Source organism: Meleagris gallopavo, chromosome 1 (genome assembly GCF_000146605.3).
Source record: "Meleagris gallopavo isolate NT-WF06-2002-E0010 breed Aviagen turkey brand Nicholas breeding stock chromosome 1, Turkey_5.1, whole genome shotgun sequence".
Classification (NCBI taxonomy): domain Eukaryota; kingdom Metazoa; phylum Chordata; class Aves; order Galliformes; family Phasianidae; genus Meleagris; species Meleagris gallopavo.
Genome location: NC_015011.2, coordinates 26,120,090 through 26,140,961, shown reverse-complemented (window position 1 = coordinate 26,140,961; position 20,872 = coordinate 26,120,090). Strand labels below are relative to the sequence as shown.

The following is a 20,872-nucleotide window of genomic DNA, read 5'->3' as shown; positions in this document are numbered from 1 at the left end:
CCTTTCCTTTTCTCTCCTTCTTTTCTTTTTTTTTTCTTCCTCCAGAGAACACCCCCTCACTATTTGAAATTCAGATGTCGCTGCTGTGGATAAGCAGACATCCTTCTTTCTATTGTAAGTAGGCTGTGTGTTGTACTTCTAGAGCCTTTGTTGTGTAACAGTCACCTTCCCTCTGTGACTGCAGAGGAGTCACTTCACTCAGGCACCTTTTACCAAAGAGCATTGTGCATACAGATCACATCCGAGTCAAATGCAGAATAGAAGCTTTCATTTTACAAGGCTAAACCATACGAAAGATCACTAGGATTAATGAGGTACTCGGTTCACCACCTCATTAAGGCACCTGAAGAACATCTGCTGTCCAAGAAAGGTATCAGTCAAGTGGGGAAAGAACTTGTGCTCCTTGCTGGAACAGGTGCCTCATAGTGCTGCACTGTCATCCTCTCACTCCTTGTTGGTTTTTTGTTTGTTTGTTTGTTTGTTTTGATTTTTCTTTTTGTTTTCCTGAAAGATTTTATATATTTTTATGCTGATTTTTAACTCAAACTCTTAAGGTCCCCAGTATCAGCAATCCTCCACTTGCAGTTTTCCCTTCTCATCTTGCCTGGCTTTACTCTGCAGATCTTCTCATTCCTTTTTCTCAGCTTGCGGTTTCCTCAGCAGTCAGAATGAGGTTGCAGCAGCAGCACTGGGCCCCATGTCTGTGGCCCTGGGCAGCTCTGGCAGTGGGAAGCAGCCAAAGAGAGAGTTACTGCTGTGTCAATCTTTATATTATCAACTATATATTTAAAATTATTTATGTACAGGTCATTGTTCCAAATGCATTGAAGATTATATTATATATTTTTTCAAGTAACTTGTTTCCATTCCGTAAAGCTTTCTCTACCACAATTTTGACATTGTTTCATTTTTTTTGAGAGTCTGTTTCATTTCAGCACAACATTAAGAAAACAACATGTAAATGAACAGCTTCTCTACCAGGAAATTCAGTCATCTGGGTATGGTACTCCAACAAGATATCCGGATGGCACTGCCTTCCTAAGAAGGATGTCAGTTGCAAAGGCAGAGAAGGAACTGGACAGAACATCAAATGGTAGTAATATATCCATTCTTACTGACTGAAAACCTGTCCCAGAAGCCTGTTTCTCTTCCTCTGGAATATTCTCTTTACTTATTTTTATTGAGAAGCATCTCTATGGACATACAGAAGTACAAAGTGCTTTTACAGAACATGAAACAGTGCCATACCCTATCCTAAAGTGCTGGCTGCCTTTGTACTTTATTTATTCATTTATGTTAATTAAAAATACAGGAGGGGAAAGAATGGAAAGGTTATCACGGAAAGGCTCAGAGAGGTGGAATTTGGAGGCAGGCATATAGATCTGATTTGCTAATTCATCTGCAAAATACAGCACCTGCAAAGCATTGCAAATGAAATAACTGTGTGCAAATAACCAAACTGCATCTTTTTATACATAGCCACAAGTATGGTTAGCTTGCTAGAAATACATTAATGCTTTTTAGTGATACTTACCATTTTGATATACTGGGTTGCTGGTTAGGAGCAGATGTTCTTACTAAGTTGAATGGATGAGAAAGATACGTTTGTTTGTTTTTCTTGAATGTATCAAAGTTATTAAACTGATTAAAAGCAGTTTCCATTGCAGTTATCAAGCAGTGCCACTCTTTAGCTAGAGTCACCAGTAAAAATTACTATACCTGCAGGAAAGGCTCAGAACAGACTTTTTAAATTTATATTTTACTATAGAGCATAACTACATAATAATGTCAAATGCTGAAACATAAGACAGAGGAGAATTTTAAAACCAATCAAAATGCAAATGTAAGCTCATTTCTGGTGGTTGTTTCCTTGTACTTTGTATTATTGCGTTTATTTAAGTACTTATGTGAAGGTAAACTGAGATTTTCATAAGACCAGAATATATGAACTCATGAAACTAAACAAATAATGAGAAGTGGTGATCGTGAAACATGCCCAGAGGAGGGAATGGCGGAGTTGGCCATTTTAGAGGTTCCCTTCCCACTGTTTTGTCCATATTTTACTGTAATGAAATATGGAAGAACGTGAAACTTTTTGCCATGCTAAAACGTGCCAATCTTGTCAGATTTATGCAGAGCAGATTTATGGGAATCCTGTCAGGGAACCCAGTAAGACAAACTTCAGGATTGCCTCTGCCCCCTGCTGCCACTGATTCTGTGCTGCTGGACCATAGAGGTAAGGGCGGATGTGAACTTTTCACTGCAGCAAGTAGTAATCAGCTAAATTGTTACCTTTGATAAGAGAAATTTATAGATCATGAATTTTTTATATGGAACATCCTAAAGCTTCATCAGTGAGCCAAAATAAATTCTCATAGTCTCATTGGATGTCTTCCCATTCAGGACTTGATAGAAGATAATCTACTTTTAAATACAGGTTAAATTTTGACCAAATTTATTGTAATATTATTTTGAAACTACTTTATAGATCATGAATATGAATAGCAATTACATTTGTGAGAAAATGGAGAGTATAAGTATTTACGTTATTTGAAATGATAGATTTAAATAACAGTCTACAGATTTCGAGTATGTTGACAAGGTAACTATGCAGTATTTTCTTAATGGTTCCTTTAAGGAGATAAATCACAGCAAAGATAACAAAACTGCATAGATTTTGTGGAAATGTCAAGAATTACGTAAATATATTTTGAAATGTAGAGATGCATGAAGAGGAGGACAATGGATTGACCAAAAATGTTAAAGAAATGCAGGGGTGGGAAGAATAAACAGCTTAAGATGGCAGTGTGAGATGAAGAGGTGTGATTACCGCTAATGGCTCAGTAAGCTTCTATTTAACTTAAACAGACAAATTATTTGGAAGCTGAGTTATAATGGTACAGCATCCCTAAGCAGTAAGTGGGGAACAGAAAAGATAGACGATTTAGATTCTTAGCTTGAACAGATTTGGAACATTTTTTGCGTTTCTTTAACTGGATCTTCAAAGTAAGTCTTGAGGTACTGAAACATCAGGTTTTCCTCTCCTGACGGAGCTCTGGATTTGATCTGTAAGAAGTCTACTCAATGAGATATTTGACCTTATTAGCTCCATTTCGTATTCCAGAAGTAAAAGAATGCTAATTTCCTGCCGTCAGCATTTCCTCAGATTTAGATGAAAGATGGTGAAAAAACAGTATTTCCTTGTGCTCAGTCTTCATGTAGTAATGCTGGATATTAACAGTTTGTCTGTTATCTACTTTATCCTTTTTTAGTCATAATCTTTTTAGGATATTTAGCATTTATTTGTCTCTTGCTGTGACAAATAGCAAAAAGCAGGATGGAGAACACAGTGCAACCAGAGGTGGCTGTGCAGGAACCATCAGCTGAGAGTAAAATAGCAGTGTGGGTATTGCCACTGCTTCTTATCTGTGTTACCAAGAGGAGTAAGATTGAAGGTGACCATGCATTTTATTTAATGACTGAGAGAAATTGCCACTGTCTATGGGAGTAAAAAGACATAATGTGTAGCTGGAGTATCAGCATGTTTTTCCACTAGTAATAAATTTCACCCAGGAGTCATGCCAACTAATTAAATTTCCTTTCAAGTGAAGATCCACATTTTTATGTTGGAAGAGACTGTAAAGAATTTTTCAACTCCATGTTACTCAAAATTAAACTCTTAAAAAAAAAGGCATAGAATGTCATCTTCCTCCTGCTATATTTTCCTTAGTGTTATTTTTGTGAGTTTCCTTATAGCTTTTTAACAATTTCAATCAGAACAAAAAGTCTAGTGGACAGTTTACACATGTACACACCTATGCATGTAAATGGACAAATGTGCATTGTTTTGTTGTGTAGCAAAAAGCCTCATACCCAGGAGGAGGAGTTTAAAATTAATCCGACAGACAAACAATGGCCAAGCATTGGTCCTTGTGTCACATTCAGTAGTTCAGGGATGGCAGATTCTGTGCCATGATGACTGTGAGATATTTGCTTTCTAAAAGTAATTCTGACATCAAAAAATGGAAAGTGCTCCTTGGTTTTAAATTCATCATTTGCTTTTCATTGTAATTGACCAAGCCACAACACTTTACATGTAACATTTAAAGTGATACAAAAATGCTTTCTTCTGATTTTAATATTGAAATAGATGTGTATTTCATACAAAGATAAATGCTGTGAGTGTTGAGTTAATGGGAAAGTGATTAAATTATCCTTTTTTTCTCCTCCATTCACTCTTTCTCTATTTAAAATAATCCAATGCCAAAGCATTTCTGAATGCTCACAGAAGAGAGCTGAATGAAACTGCCTTTGCCAAGAAATTTGTATTTTTCTCTGATTTTCTGTCAATGAGGTGCCCCTCTTCATTGCTTTAGCTACTATGCACTTGTATTCTTGATCATTCCCAGGACAGATTTGAAGAATCCAGTTTTCCAACATTGCATTTGAGATTAGGTGCTCTTCCAGGCAGAGTATATAATTTCATAAAAGGAAAAGAATCCAAACCATGGTGTTTTCACAGTAGTGAAAAACTTGCAGCTAATTACAGCATCCTTTGCATGAAAGCTCTTTAGTGAATCTTTAGTGTTCAGGCTATTCCAATTTACAGAATAGCTAAAAGCAAAAACAAGTAGCATTCTCCCTTCTGTCTTCAACTCATCTTGTTCAGAAGAGGTGCTGAATGGGTTCAGAAGCTGTGTTTGCAGATAGTGTCTGGTTGTTTCAGATCTTAACTTTACCAGTTATTGTTAAGAGCACAGGTGTTTTACACACAGCAGGGGAAATGAAGCACCTTAGAAGTGAGTTCAAAGAAGCTGCAAAGATGAGCAGAGAAATACAGGGAAGTTAGAAACACAGGGAAGAGAAATACGGTCTAAATTTCAGATCTCAAAGGTGCTTGCTTCCAATGGGATTCTTAGTTCTTAATTTTCTTTCTACTGAAGTAGCTTCATTGTAGTGTGCCTAGAAAGAACAGAAAGGTAACCTTAAAGATGGTGCTGGCTGATTTACACTGTGCTGAGTAAGGCAAAATATAGTCCATTTTCTGTAGTTAAAAACAGAAAAGAAGAAAAGAACTCTATTTCTCCCGGAATAAGCACTTTTATAGCTACATACTTGTTTTCTATTCTTCAAACAGAGCTGTAGATATACTGGTTGGAATGGATCTTTGTATGTCAACTAGTAGGACTGTTGTGAATCTAAATCATGCCCTGTGGCTTTCTCTGGCTGGGTGCAAAAGATCTCCAAGGGTGGAGATGCTATGACCTTTCTGGCTAACATGTCTCAGTGCTCAGTATCTTCCTGGTGACTAAGTTTTTTCTAATGCTCAGTATGAACCTCACAATCTACACGTTGAGATCATTTTCTGAAGAGTTTAACACAGTTACTTTTTGTAACTTCCCTTCCATAAAGTTCTTCTATGCTAAGCCTTCATCTCCTCTTTGTCAAAGTAAACAAGACTGCTTTCCTCTACTTGTAGGTCAGGCGTCCTCTGCCTTGTGAGCCCTCTCCTATAGTATATCTAGTCTCTTAATTTTCTGCTTTAATTAGGAGGCACAGAGCTAGATACACTATTCCAGGTGTGCTTTATTGATGCCAAGAAGAAAAAAATGTAATATACTGCAGTTTACTGGCTGTAGTCATTTTAATGTGTGTGTGGTTTGCTTTATACAAGGGGAGGCTACTGATTTATATGTAATTGAGATCTACCATCACAATCCAAGAAGTTTTTCAGAAGGTTTGTTCTTCAGATAGTTGGTTTCCATCTGTCTCAATGCATCTGAGTGTTGTGTCCTGGGTGCTGAATGTGGCACTCCTCGTTGAACTGCATGAGAGTTCCATTGGCTTGATCCCCAAGACCTCAGTGAACTACAAGTGACATCTTTCAGGACAGTTTTTCATTCAGTGTCTGTAACTCTGGTTTTATATTTGAGAGGTCTGAAGTACTTCTAGTGGCAAATAACTTCATAAAATGTGTTTCCAAACAAAATTCTTTGGCCAGAATTTGCTGCTTTATTGTAATTGTTTTATTGCCTTAGAAGTTAGATTGCATTTGCAGAAATGGTGTAATATAAGAATGAGCAAGGCTTAAACCTTAATTGTAACTTCTTTTTCTGAAGTCTTAGAACCATTAGGTTTGAATTTGCCTGTGGTCTATTTTTATACCAGATACAATGGGTCCTAAAGAAAGTTATGCAGAGAGCTGAAGTGAGTCGAGGTATCCGAATCAGACCTAGGACTGTTAACAGTGACGGATGTTTGCAATTCTAGGAAGAGATTCCATATAAATCAAAAGCATTCACATTCAGATTACCAAATTAAATCTCTGTTCATTTGATGTGGATTCAACAACTTGAGAAGGAGGCGAGGAGAATAAAAGTAACATTCTAGCTTTTTTGGAAATGTACCAGCGTTGACTGAATCATACCTTTATTGCTAACAAACCTCATTTACCAGCTGGTCGGTAGTACGCCAAAGACTTTGCCTATTGCTCTTTCACAGCATGGTTACAACTTTGTAACGAAATCACAGATTCATAGAGGCAAAAACGCAGATGTTTAAACATGTACAATAAGAGGTTTACAAGAAAAAGCATAATCAGTAGTATCAAGTATTTTGTCAATTATATATTAACAGCAGAGAAATAGAAAACTATGCCTATTTGACAAGGCACTGTTTTTAAGGTGTTATATTTGCATAATGCTTGTATTTTCTTACAATAGAAAGCAACAAGACGTCATGAAAGAGATATATCCATTATTCATGAATTTAAATAATCTGACATGCATGTGGAAAACAATACCAATCTAGATTTCATACTGTTGTAGTGGCCTTCTAAAAAATCACAGGCAATTATTGTTTGTTGTTTTCTTAAACTAATCTTCTTTCTTTGGAGGCTGATTCATTGTATGATCCTGCAGTTAGGAAATTAAATATTTTCTTATTAACCTCAGTGTAATTGACACCTAGTATGACTCAGATTGCTGAGAGTAAACAATTCAGGCAGAATTATCCTGTCACATCTGTGGGGCTGATTAGATGCAAACATCAGTCATGACAATTTAGATTTGCTTTGGTACATGTGGCTTCTCCAGATGCTTCTATACTATAAGCGTGGATGTCAACTAAGGCTGCTTACCTCATCTGTGTTTGGAAAAAGGAGAAAAGCAACTTGAAGAAAGAGCAATCTTTTTTATTGCTTCATCTTATTTTTCAGGAAAGAAAAGCTTATCTAAGCATGGAATTAGTGACTATGTATAGTCATCAATGGAAGACACATAAGCAGACAAGTCTGTATTTGTTTACCAAATAATGTATAAAAGAACCGTACTAGAGAAAATAACACCTGAGACTTGGTTAGCTCAGAATGCTTGAACCTCTCTTTTTATCAGCTGTCCTGAATGTATTCCAGAAACATTTTCTTGTGGACTTTATACTTGGCTCCTGAACATGGACACTTGTCTTTTTCCAGTGAAAAACTGCCTTGAAGCAGCCTCACTGTTTAATGCAACAACTCTGCAGTTGCAATGTGCAACTGTGATGCAGATGATCTTCCACTGCATCAGTTCTAAAGCTCAGCTTTCTCCCTCCTGCAGAAACTTCTCCCATGACAAGTTTGAATGTTTCTTACCCCCTGTATTCAGGCTTTTTCTTTCCAAATATTAAAAGCATAGTTTCAGCTTGACCAAACTCTCTTCGTATTTCTAACTCTATGACTTTATTCTTTCTAATGATGACAATGTATTTTGAATCATTATTTCTTCACTTCTTATTTATTCTATTTTGTCCTTCCTTTGTTGAGAGTGTGTTTTCTAGTAATAGTATCACTGTAGATGTGATAGTTAGAAGTTATAAGACAAGCAAAATTTATAGTTCTATGTAACATCTTAAAATTTCTTTATTAGCTGAAATATTCCATAAAGAAAACAAGACTTCTCTGACATTGGTCCAAGGCAAAATGAGAGATGCAGATAAATATTTGATAAATATCAAGTACTTGATAAATACATAATTAAAAGAATGACAGCACAGTTTTACTAAATGTCATCAGTTAGAAAACAGATTCTTCCTCATTAATTCCATATTTTTGTATCTCAGGAATGATATTCTTTAATTGTTACTTACACCATAGATTAACTTTCTCATTTTAATCTGACTAAGTTCCATTTGAACCAGGAGAACAGAGAGTTTCTAACCAATGGCGTGATCAGGAATCTTTAATATAGTCTGTACAGGATAGCACCCTTCAGAACTTACTTTTGTTTTGTGGCCAGTTATAAATGGATTAGAGATTTAAAGACTGTTTAGATGCCTGCCTTCAATAGATTCTCCAATATGAATGAAATTTTGAATTTGCTTTGCAAATCCCCAAATTTGAACACCAGTTTTGCAGCCACTATCCACTAATCTTGGAATCAACACAAGAGCTAACTTGAAAAAGAAAGAATAGTCTGTAGTTTACAGAAACAATGACTGAAGTCATGTTGTCGATATGGATTTCATGACCAAGCCAACTTTTCTTTGTAATTCTGTGCGATTATATACTGGGAGAGAAACAGGACTGTTTAGAATGAGACATTCAGGATTCAGTTAAGGTTTGTTATGACTGCTGCAAGCCAGTGAGTATCAAGCACTTAGAGTACATTAAACTGGAATTCCTGCAGAATATATATTAATATATAAAATATATAGTACATAAAATATATAGTAGAAGTGTTTGTTTTTCCTTCTTCATTTCATCATCATCATCTTCCTGTCTCTTTACAGTGTTTTTAGTCTCATCTGAAATATTACAGTATTTGTCTTCAGTTATAGATGCATCTCCCAACCTTGTTTTTTAATCAGTTGCCTGACTATCTGTGTAAATGCTTGTTCTTTATGTGCTCTTTCACTTAGTGAGTCCAGAATAGTATCATAGGAGGACACTTCAGTAATTTTTAAAAAAATCTTAAAAAGTGCTCTCATTTTTTCCTATCACCTTTATGGTTTCTAACACAGTTTCATGACTACCTGTCATAGTACATTAAATTCTGTTTTTATTTACAAGTTTTAAGATCTTCTTTTCTTTGTTAAGAGCTATATGTAGTTAAAAATTTGACACATTGTTCCTTCTTTTATGCATTACCTTGCATTTGCCAACACTTTACTTTGCCTATTTGGTATGTCATCACTTGAATTATTTTCAGGTCCTCTGGATCTTCTCACATTGAACTTCTGCACTGACATGAGATTTCATGCTGCATTTCTCAGTTTAGATGGAATAGAGGTTATGGCTGTTATTTTAAAGCAGCATTATTGTTTCTGTATGAAACACACTTATCTTTAATTTATTCAGTTCTGAAGAATTCAGTGTTTTTTCAACAATATCACCTATTCTGAGAACTGATGAGTGTAACCTTACATTTATTTAATGGAGGGTTTTTCTCTGAGAGGAAGAAATCTATATGTTTGGGAATATTCCAAGAAATGCTCTGGTAAAAAACTTTTCTTCTCAGAAATGTCTAATGTTATATTTTATCTCCAGGGCTACTCACATTGAGTAGTGGGGAGCAGTTTTAGATCATCATTTTCCCTGATGAGAATTTAAACTCATAGGGCCTAAGTCCACAAGAAGACAATTTTGGCTCAGTGAAAGGACACTCTTAGCCTTGTAAGAATTTCCCATTGAAATTTCTTCACTACTAAATGACGTAAATATCCTTTGGGCCAGAAAGAGTGTATATTTTGAGGCAAAGCTACTACAAATTAAGTAGCCTAATCAAAATGGAGAATGTTTTAATCACCATTCATGTGACTGTTTAAGTGTCTTATAACAAGATCAAACTTGTACCTCTCCTCATCTTATGAACATGTTTGTACCTCTGCTTTGACCATCAATGTCAGATTTCAGTGCAAGTCTTTGATTTAACTTCCACTCTGGGCACTTAAATCATTCCGTGAAATCGGAGTGAAATGCTTCTTGTTTTCCAGTGAACTAAAATATGTCATTTCATTAATCATAGGCCTTGAATTTCTCCAGGGATGGGGCACCCATCACCTCTCTGGGCAACCTACTCCAGTGCTTCACTACCCTCAATGTAAAAAAACTGTTCCCTGCTGAAGAGTCTGTCCCCTTCCTTCTTAAAGGCCCCCTTTATATCATGAAAGTCTCCTATCAGGTCTCCCCAGAGCCGTCTCTTCTCCAGGCTGAACAGCCCCAGCTCTCTCAGTCTGTTCTTCTAGGAGAGGTGTTCCATCTCTTGGATCATTTTGTGGCCCTCCTCTGGACGTGCTCCAACGGGTCTACGTCCCTCCTGTACTGTGGACTCCATCCGGACTCAGTACTCCAGGTGAGGCCTCACCAGCACAGAGCAGAGGGGCAGGATCACCTCCCTCAATCTGCTGGCCATGCTTCTTTTGAAGCAGCCAAGGATATGGTTGGCTTTCTGGGCTGTGGGGACACATTGCTGGCTCATGTCCAGCTTGTCATCCAACCAGTACCCTCAAATCCTTTTCAGCAGAACTGCTCAATCCTTTAATACCTCAGATTTTACTGATAGTGGGGGTTGTTGTGACTCAGATGCAAGACCTTGCACTTAGCTTTGCCAAACCTCATGAGGTTCTCCTGGGCCCACTGCTTCAACCTGTTGGGTCTTTCTGGTTGACATCCTGTCCCTTGGGCTTGTGGATCCAAAAAAAGCATCCCTGTGTTGCTGCATGGTGAAGATGCATCTCAGCACTCCTCTGTTGTTTCCATTCCTTGAATGGAGATCACTGCTATAATGTTTTATAGTCCAGTACAGCAGCCTCAGACTACAGATTCTACTACTAATTGGGCAATAGATACTACTACTAATTAAGCACCCTATTAAAAATGGAGAATTTATTTTAAATGTGAAGTGCTAAGATTTCAGGAAGTATGTACTGCCACTGAAGTCTACGTATATTGATTTCTACTTAATTAAAAAAAAAAAAACAAAACACAAAACTTCCATATGGAAGATGAAGCTGTGCTACTTCATATTTCTGATTCTAAGTTGAGCTGACTCCCTCAGGTTTCTGCAACTCTCAGGTTTTGTTCCTGGAGTAGGAATATCTTTCACCAGAATGTTATTTCCTGTCAGCATGACTGTAACTTCTGAGAGCGCTTCAGCTGAGGGCTCGTTGTCCTGTATTTGCAAGTTACTTGGCGTCTTAATTCATAGGTGTATCAACAATTGAGACTCCAAAATGAGACTACCTGCTGAGAGAAAACAGTGTGTGGGTGCTACAGAACTGATAGCATCCTCTGGGAGGTGCTGGTGCTTTGTAGTACCACGTTCCCAGTTCGTACGCTGTGGGGCGTATCTTTCTAGGGAGGCACCGAATGCTTTTTGTTCTTATTGAACTTGGGAAAGCAGTCTTGGAAAAGTTAAGAACCATACATTTTGCTTCTTTTAAATGAGTTCTCTGAGTGGCACTTTTAGCATTTTAAAACTACGGCTTATTGAAAAAAATTATAGAATCTCTGCAAAATTCATTTTCCAGTACAGAGTGAAAGATTTTGACTAGAAAAACAGAGCACTGTTTCTGCATATAAGTCCCTGTGATAGCACATTAATCTACAGTGATACTAAGCAAGAAAACCACCTCAGCCACTCATTTTCATCCAAGTGCAGCTGCACATACGTTGTTTTAACTGCCATAACTATGATCAAAATGCAGCAAAGCCTGGAGTTAATCCCCTACTAGTTTGGAAAATAAGTAATTTAAAGAGAACAGACTCAAGGCAATACAAATAAACTTAGTGCCTTCATAGTTTTCCTGTCAAACTTTCAACTTCTTAGTGAATTTTCTCCCAGTAGGTAATTCAGATAACTACTCCAGCTCCCTCTGTACCCGCTTTGGATCCCACAGGGACAGCTGCTCTTTGTAGGGCCGAGGACCTGTGACCACTCTGTGCTCTCTCTGCTCCAGAGGGCTCTTACGCTGCCTTTGCTCTCCAGGTGCAGTTCCTTCTCCAGCTCTGCTTTCATGTCTCTCATCTCGACCTTAAAAAGCTCCTGCTGTCTTCTATGCACAGTTTAGAAACCACTGTCTGCACAGTTCTTCTCCTCACTATAGTACCTGCACCAGTTTGGGTTGTGTAGCAATCCCATATTAGAAGGAAAACAAACAAACAAACAACAACAGAGATTAAATCGAATTTTGGCATAGTTCCATTTGTCATGCTTTACAGAATGGCACTGGCACGACAGGGTGAGACAGTGTTACTCTGCCATAACTGAACATACCTTCATGTATAAGGCATGTTTCAGGAAGCAGAATTAAAGCAACCCATGTGTGAATCCTCCCAAGGAGAAAAGATAAAAATAATTTTATTAAACCTGCAGCACTCAGGCTTTGGATGCTCTGTGGCAGAACTCACAGCCTGAAACCCTAACAGCCCCTATGTGCAAGAAGGGACCTGTGTGCCTCCCAGCTGGTTTGCTGATGTTTGCTGTCATGTCCCCACACTTAGAGGCCTTGCCTCCTCAGGTGATGTCACTCTCTCTCTCACACACACACACACACACACACACACACAAAATCCAGGCCTGTTCAGAAAAGGCAGTGAGTCCTTTTGGCTCTGAAGGCTTGCTATCCTTTATGTTCTCCTCATGTTCATTTGGGATTTGCGGAGTTTCTTCTCTTCGAGGTGTACCTGGGAAATAGCTGCACCATAATATGCAGCTCGCTGCAGAAATAAGTAAGAGAGCTTAACAGAGAGATTTCTAAGCAATAATTCTGTATTCTTATTACATCAAGCCCTATGCAAAGCAGAATTTCTGCAACTAATCTCCTCTTTAATGTTTTGGGGGATTTAATGTAGACCTAGACTCCAACAATCAAGATAGTTTTTTTTACCTGAGGGATCACATCTTTTAAACCATTCATCTGAAGATTTAAAAAAATGTTTTCATTCCCTCAGCTCTGTCTCCATGAACAATATGAGGAGAAACGATCTCCCAGCTCAACTCCCCATGCAACTTGCTTGGCTATTGCCTGTCTCATAAGGAGGTGGCCTACTTTCCAATTCTTGTGCTACAGCATTCCAATTCTAATATGATCCAATGCTAAGAACTACAGAAATCCATTTTTATTACTATTAGTATTTAAAAATACTGATTATGTTCATGCCTTAGAAGAGGATTTAAAGGAATATTAATGACTAATACTGTATTTCTTCCCTCTTTGGTACAAACACTGTCTAAGCCTGTGTGCTCTGCACAGCCATAGCATGAGGCCTGCCCAGCTCTCAGGTGCATAAAGCTGAGTCCTCACAGGAAAGGTGTCTGTTTAAAGGGTCATGGGGGGATGCAAATGGTAGGGGAAAAAACGAGTACAAACAGAACAGAACAGCAAAATCCCAGTAGTTTGACATGGCAGGGAGAGACAGAGATACTCCTTGAGACTAATGAGTTCAAGAGCAGCTTTGGCTCAGTACAATTACTAAAAACATTTTAATCCAAGGTATTGATGACTTAATAGCTGTGCAATTTTCCTTATCAGCTTTAACAGATAGTGGTGTATACTCCAGAAAAGACTGTGACTGAGTGTTATTTACTTCCCTGTCTAGTGAGTTGTTGTGCCCTTAAACAAAAAGAGAATGTTATGAGGTCGAGCAAAACTGCTCTCAATACATTATGCCAGCTTTACAAAAAGGCATCTTTAAAATGTGTGTACCCCTTTGGTCAGTATCATCCATTTTGCCATTGCAATGGAGAGGAATTTCTGTCTCCTGCCAGATATGTAACTGTGTTTACGAGCAATGTAAAATATGTCCAAAATTAGTGCAATGTATGTTAGTGAAGCAGGAAGGGGTCTGGAAGTGCTGGAACTTATGTCCCTTTATTCGATTTTTCCTTCTGACTGAGGTCTTTGGTTTGTGCTGCTACTTGGAGCGGGTCCAGAGGAGAACCACAAAGATGCTCAGAGGGCTGGAGTAGCTCTTCTATGAAGACAGGCTGAGAGAGCTGAGCTTGTTCATCCTGGAGAAGAGAAGGCTTCAAGGAGATCTCATTGCAGCCTACCAGTACTCGAGTGGTGCTTACAAACAGGATGGGGACTGACTTTTTACACAGTCTGGTAGTGATAGGACAAGAGGGAAAAAATTTATACTAAAACAGGGGAAATTTAGGTTAGATGTTAAGAAGAAATTCTTTACTCAGAGAGTGGTAAGGTGCTGGAACAGGATGTTCAGAAAAGCTGTGGATGCCCCATCCCTGGAAGTGTTCAAAGCCAGGTTGGATGGGGCCCTGGGCAGCCTGACCTGTTGGGTGGCAGCCCTGCCCATGGCAGGAAGTTGGAACTGGGTGGGCCTTGAGATCCCTTCCTACCTAAGCCATTCTATAATTCTATGATTCTACCTGAGCTACAAAAACTCACAAGCTTCTAGCTTTTCTTCCAATGTTATTGCTGGTGAGTATTCCAATGTTATTCTCAGGTGAGTATGTAACAGCAGGAGAAACACTGCAGTTCACAGGTCACCTAAGATTGTTGCAAATTTTAAGGAAACTTATTTCTATGTTTCTGTGGTTATTTCAAAATATTTCAGTTATTTCAAAAAAGAGATGCAGTGTGGCTCTTTGTCAGGGCCAGAGACTATAGAAGAAAAATTAGAGAAGGAAAAACCTGGAGCTGCAATAAAAAGAAAGGGAAATTATGGGAAAAAGTGAAGTTCTGGATCAGTGTCAGAGAGGATGTTTGAGGAGAGAAGAGGGGTGGAGAATAGGAGAAACAGTTCATAGAGGAAAGAAGTCCGCAGCCTCTCACTGTGCAGCAGGGTATTGGAACAGCTGAGATGAGACCTGTGTACTAAGGGCTAGGAAAGGGCTTAGTGTCCAAATCCCCTTCTGAGCAGGCTGAGGGGTACATTAGACAAGACAACCTTCAGCTTTTACCAGCCTCTTCTTTTTTTGTTGGTAAGGAATAATGCTGGCAGGCTCTGGCTTCCTGCTTCCTTTGCAGGTGTTCAGCACAAAAGCACACAACCCGCTGTGGGTGGGAGGCAGGGAGCTGCTGATGGGCTACTGGGGCTGTTCTGTGCTCACCTACACTCAGACTATCATGCTGCATTACCCATTCTTGGAAAATTCCCTATCATTCCATGTTTGAGGGTATCCATTTTGTTCTGCTGCAGTAACATTAACTGTCTCACAAAGGTGTCTTGAAAATCGCTTCACAAAACAAATCAAGAGTATGGCATAACAAATAAATGTTCAAAAGAGCCATTTATCATCTTAAAACAGCTATTTTCCTGTGACACTGCAGTGCTTGGATGAGATGGCAATTTCAAATCTGAAAAAACGTCTTCACAGGAGTATTTATTTTGCATCAAGCTTAGCTCTGTTCACAAAAGCAGCTGCAATAACAAGGCAATAATTAGAGTGCACTGAGTGCCAAGATGGTGTTTGTTCCTCTCTATTTTAAAGGTGCTTGAAGTTCACTGCTTATTGATGCAGTGCAGCCAAGGAGATTTCCTTGATTTTGGGCAAAATGGAGAGGATGAAAATGTGCTCAAGAGATATTCTCTGGAAGGGAAACTGAACTGGGATACATCTGGGCTAGCCAGCAATTGTTTTATTAACACAATGAAGTAAAGGCAATTGATTGAAAACCCAAACAAAATAAAATCAACAGATTTTGTGAGCAGCAAAAACCAAAGGAATTGAGTTACTTGTGGATTTGAACCTCCTACTTGAAATCTCTTTTTAAGGATGGATTTACTCTCCATTAGTAAGGACATTCAGGACGTAATTGCTCCTGTTCAGTCCTTCACTCAACAGCAATGCCTGCCTGTGGGATGTCTCTGTGCATCTTCTCTGCATAATTCCATGATACTTGTAGGAGCCAAATATCTTTACCATCTGTACCTTGATGTGAAATGAGGTTTATACAGGCCACCGTGTTCAAAAGTTAGTGGGAATATCTGCAGGCACACAAAGGGTTTCTATATGCCATCTCCTCATGAAACTGGCGGAAACCCAGACCTCCTGCAGACTTTTTGTCATATCCATGTCCTGACAAGCTGGATGGAATTTTATCAGAGAGCAACCGGCAGAAGTCTCTCTGAGCTGATAACAAAGCCAGGCCTTCAAAGGTGAGGGCAGCTTCTGGGTCACAGAACTGACAAGAGAGATGTTCAAGAGAATTCTGGAATCAGCAGCCAACCCGCCTCTGTCTTAGCGGCATTTTCTGTGTGCCACATGCTAGGTTTTGGGGTAATAAAACCTTACAATGAAATGAGTTTCTGAAGCAGCCTGGAAGCAAGGCATCGGTTAAAGTGCATTTGTTCAGTTTTATCATTGGGTTGTTGAGATGTTACTTACGGCAGATGACTCACAGAATTATGTCATGGTGATAGAGCATTTAATTGCCCAGCTCCACAAGGATTATTATACCCAGCAAGAGAATTTCATACATATCTGCAGGTTACACAAAAGGTACAGCTGTAACACTCCCTTTTCATCTGCTCCAGTGCATGAAGTTGCAACCCTGCATGCCAGCAGCATTTTGTGAGGGATCAGTCTGTCTGTGTCTTGCTGAGTTCTCGTTTACCCTCTGAAACAAGCACATCTGTGCTTTTGAATACTAGATGCAGGCTGCCAATGGAAGCTGCTGCACAGTTCATTTGCTTACTTCGTTCTAAACATGCCATTTCTTTCATGGATTTCCCAAGTATTTCCCTGCCAAGGGGACAGCTCTTCTTCCCAGCCCCACTATGACGATGGAAAGAACAAATTCTGACAAGGTCTTCTTGGTAATTCTATCCCACAGATAAAGAGGAGCCAAAAGAGTCTTCACTGGAAAGAAGACAGCAACAAGGGTGGGTTTTTTTTCTCCTTCGTATTACAGATTATTTTTTGTATAGGTCATAGCACATTGCATTAAGAACCAAATGTTGGGTTTTGATGCCATACAAAGACAGGATACCAGCTGAGGGCTCTCTCCCACATGGGATCTTGGTCCTCAAACATATCAAAAGCAGGCAGCAAACTGTAAAATTGGAAACTTGAGATCTCTTGGACATGCAATAATTTCCATAAGCACAACAGTTTAATGGTTTACAGTTTTTATGTTTGCAAACCTTCCCTTCTGGTGTGGTTTATTATAGCAAAATGGCTTCTATTTCTATATAGCTTTGAAAAGAAGGAGTGTTTCACATTGCATCTGCATAATTGAAAGAAGTTCTATTAAGGAGTAGCTTTCAGCCAAAGAAGGTCTACTTTCATACTCAGCAATTTTCATGAGCTACCTAAAGCAAGAAGGCTCCCAGAAGTTTTCATGCTAGTGATAAATAAATGAATTAAGATCTCAGTGAAATACATTGTAAGTTGGGAAGACTCCAAGACAGTATGTGGCCACTTTTCATGAAATTGTATGTGTTGCATTCCATGAATTGTTTAGACCACATATTTTACAATATTAATTAACTTTCCCAGCAATATTCATGACGTTTAATAGCAATGTTCATGCAATATTAAAGAAAACATTTAAAAAATCACAATGACAAGCTTAATGAATCACAGGAGCACAAAATTCCTTCTGAAAGGTACGAGAACAGTCACACTTCTTCATTTGTCTTATAGTTCTTTAAAGAAAGACAAGAAGTATTTGTTGACAGATTCACAAAATAGTTCTTAAAGTTCTCAACAGGCATTCGTATGCATAAAGACAGCACAGACCCAGCTGAAGTGGAATTTATTTTAAATCGCTAACAAAAAATAGTTCCTTCTTGTCATGACAGCTTTCATCTGAGGCCAAACAACCTTCTGCAGAGATGTTTTTCTAGCTGCTTAGAATTTCTGTGTTTTGAGGCAGACAATCTTACCTCTCAAAGTCTTGCAAACCGCCTTTAAGTTTTCCAAATTCATACTTCATCCTTACCTTGCAGCTCATTAGAGTAGCTGAAGAGAAGGCTTTGTTGATCAGAAAAGCTAGGGAGGAATGAGGTGGGGCTCCAGGAGGAAGATCACCAGCTCTATCAGTTACTGTGCAAGTAATGGATGCTTTACAGCACAGTACATTGATGCCAACAAACCGATAACCGTGATAATACATTTTGGACAAGTAAGACGCCGTAATTCCTCGGTGTGGGAATTGGAAAGGCTTCCCTTTAAGGGGCATGGAGGATGGTTTGGGATGGACTAGATGATCTTAGAGATCTTTTTCAACCTTAGTGATTCTATGATTCTGATTCCTATGAAAGAAAGGCACAATTAAAAAGAGGAAGAAATGAGTTTCTTTAATCGTGCCCAAAATCCGTCTTTCCCACCTGCCCAGCTGCAGGCTTTTATGCCATGGAGCACAAGGCTATTGCCTCCAGCCAAGGCCTGGCTTGGAGCCCCTGGCTGAGCTCTGACATCAAGAGTGCCCCGCAGGTGTGCCTGTACCAGGCTGTGTGGGTGCTGGCAGTGCTGTGGAGTGGATCTCAGTGTCTGCCACAAGCTCACTGTAAGCTCTACGGTAAGCAGGGAAGTGTGGTCTCAGGGTCTTTGATTTGCTCTTTCACTATTTGGCTGTACTTGCCTATCAGTGCCTGTGGATGGCAATACCATGTGAAGGTATTAAACAGTGAGTGAACTACTCTGGAGTATTTTAGATGCTCTGTAATGTTGAAGGCCTCAGTCAGTAAGGTTTGCTACTGAAGGGAAGTAGTGTATGGGGCAGACAAGGGAGATACGTACTGGGATTGTTTTTGGAGTATTAAATGTGGAGGTTGGCAGCCCTGGGGGTTAGAGCATTATTATCCTTGAGGTCCCTTCCAATCCAGGTGGTTCTATGATTCTATGATTCTATGGAGTTTATTCAGTTTTTATTTAAGGAAATGTTCCTCTAATGGGAGTTTGTAAGAAATGAGTTTGTCACTTGGCTCACAATGGCAAAATGAGGAAAGAAAAGGCAGTACTTTGATTTAGTCTCTTTGGTTGCTCTGGAAAAGAACACACTTACTTGTCAAGAGGGCTTTCAAATATCCTCATGGCCTCCCCTCAGTAGTCCATTGGGTGAAGCCTTCAGTTTCTCAGTGGGCTAAGACTGTTTGGGCAAGCTAGGACTGAGCAATGTCTGTGTAATAATTCATGTGAGTAGGCAGCAATTGAATCCCACACTATTTTACTACTTTCTGTGTGTGAATAAGAGCTCTACTGTTGACATTTGTGACTCAGACTTGAACACTGACCGCTTTCTCTATCAGCAGCAGAACCGCTTCTCTATAAATATTTAATAGTAGTGTTTAATATTTCCAGACATGACAGAGCTGAAGTACGACGTACAGCAGTGACTTGCTTTTATAATATGTGTGGTGGCTGAGAGAGGAAATTCTCCTACTTACTACTTGGAAAACAATATGACAACCACATGGGCTAGGGGGAGAAATAGAGTTGTCATAAGGCACCAGAAATGCCTGGAAAGCACTGCTAACAGTAGGATGTTCCTGTGAAGCCATCCTGTGCCAGCTCATTAGAGGGTTCTGGCAAGGATATTTGGCATAAAATAGATTTTATTTAGAATTAGGAACTCTGCTGCCCTGCTCTTGGCAAGAAGCGAGCTTGCAAATTAAACTGTCTTGTAAAATAATGACATTACCTTGTATTATGAATTGTTGTAGAACTGGAAACATAAGAAATGAAACTTGAGATGTGGAGAAGCATGGACAGCTAACATTCAGGGAGCACAAGTGATGCATGCACTGCGTGCTGTCACAGCACGAAAGCAGTGCTCGAGGTCTAAGCCTGTGTTGAACACTTAGATCCTTTTTGCTAAGGCTTTCAGTTGCTCCAGTGGTTGCTTCAGTGGTTATCTTTTTTCAGGTTCAGTCTCTTTAAAAAATTTTTCTTCTTCACTGGACATCTCAGGTGGCTTAGTATTAAAATTTCATATTTGCCAGGGGCTTACTTTTCAATTAGAACACGTTTGGAAAGTCTGGGTTAGGTGGAAGAAAGTTTTAAAAGCAGGAAGATTGCAGCTGGGCATGCGATGCCTCTCTAAATGTTTGATGAAGCATAGGGCTCAGTTCTTGCTCCCCACGGGAGAAAGACCAAGAGGGATGGTTATGCGTTTTTGAAGCAGCTCACTGCGTATAGGTATGGCTTATTTCCTAAAGTACTTTTGAAACACAACAGCAAAAAGCCTAAGTCAGTCTTCAGGCTTGGTGTAATGATTATAAGAAATTGATACATTTTAGATAAGATCAGTTTATTTCCCTTGACACATCTCAAACTCACAAAGTTGCAAGTGGAGAGAGTTTCTTTGATATTTCCTTGTGATTATTGCTCTCTCAGATCAAAGACAGCATCCAGTCACCTGAAGAAAGCCAGGTTATGGAGCACTGCAGCTATTTTCCTCCAGCCTGAGCATACAGGAATGAAGTGTGCTTTCCTGCATGTGCTGTGCCTTAGCATTCATGAGCATCCTCATGAAGCCAAGCTGTGAGTCAATGCTGTGTCAAACTACAGGGAAGAAGAATATCAGTCATATGGCATTCTTAATCACGAGGGGAAATGGATTTGACTAAATGAATATGCAAATGCCAATTTACAATTAAATCATGAGCTCTTCCTGATGTGCAAAATGCCCTGGTGAAAAATATGTTACTGTATCGGTTCTTGTCACATGCTGGGTGGATGGGGGAAGAGCGGTAGATGTAGTCTACCTTGATTTTAGAAAGGCATTTGATACTTTCTCCCACGGCATCCTTATAACAAAACTGAGGAAGTGTGGGATAGATGAGTGGACAGTGAGGTGGGTTGAAAACTGGCTGACTGGCAGAGCGCAGAGGGTCGTCGTTGGTGGTGCAGAGTCTGGCTGGAGACCTGTAACCAGTGGTGTCCCCCAGGGGTCTGTGCTGGGTCCGGTCTTGTTCAACATCTTC

At 39.3% G+C, this 20,872-nt stretch overlaps 1 long non-coding RNA gene across 1 annotated transcript; it reads left to right on the top strand.

Annotated features, from left to right (window-relative positions):
• The first annotated feature begins 16 nt into the window (after positions 1-16).
• On the top strand, positions 17-16,826 carry LOC109365834. The gene is made up of 4 exons (XR_002111596.1): positions 17-370; positions 936-1,093; positions 2,127-2,236; positions 16,777-16,826. It is a non-coding gene; the product is annotated as an uncharacterized LOC109365834 (long non-coding RNA).
• Positions 16,827-20,872: the final 4,046 nt, after the last annotated feature.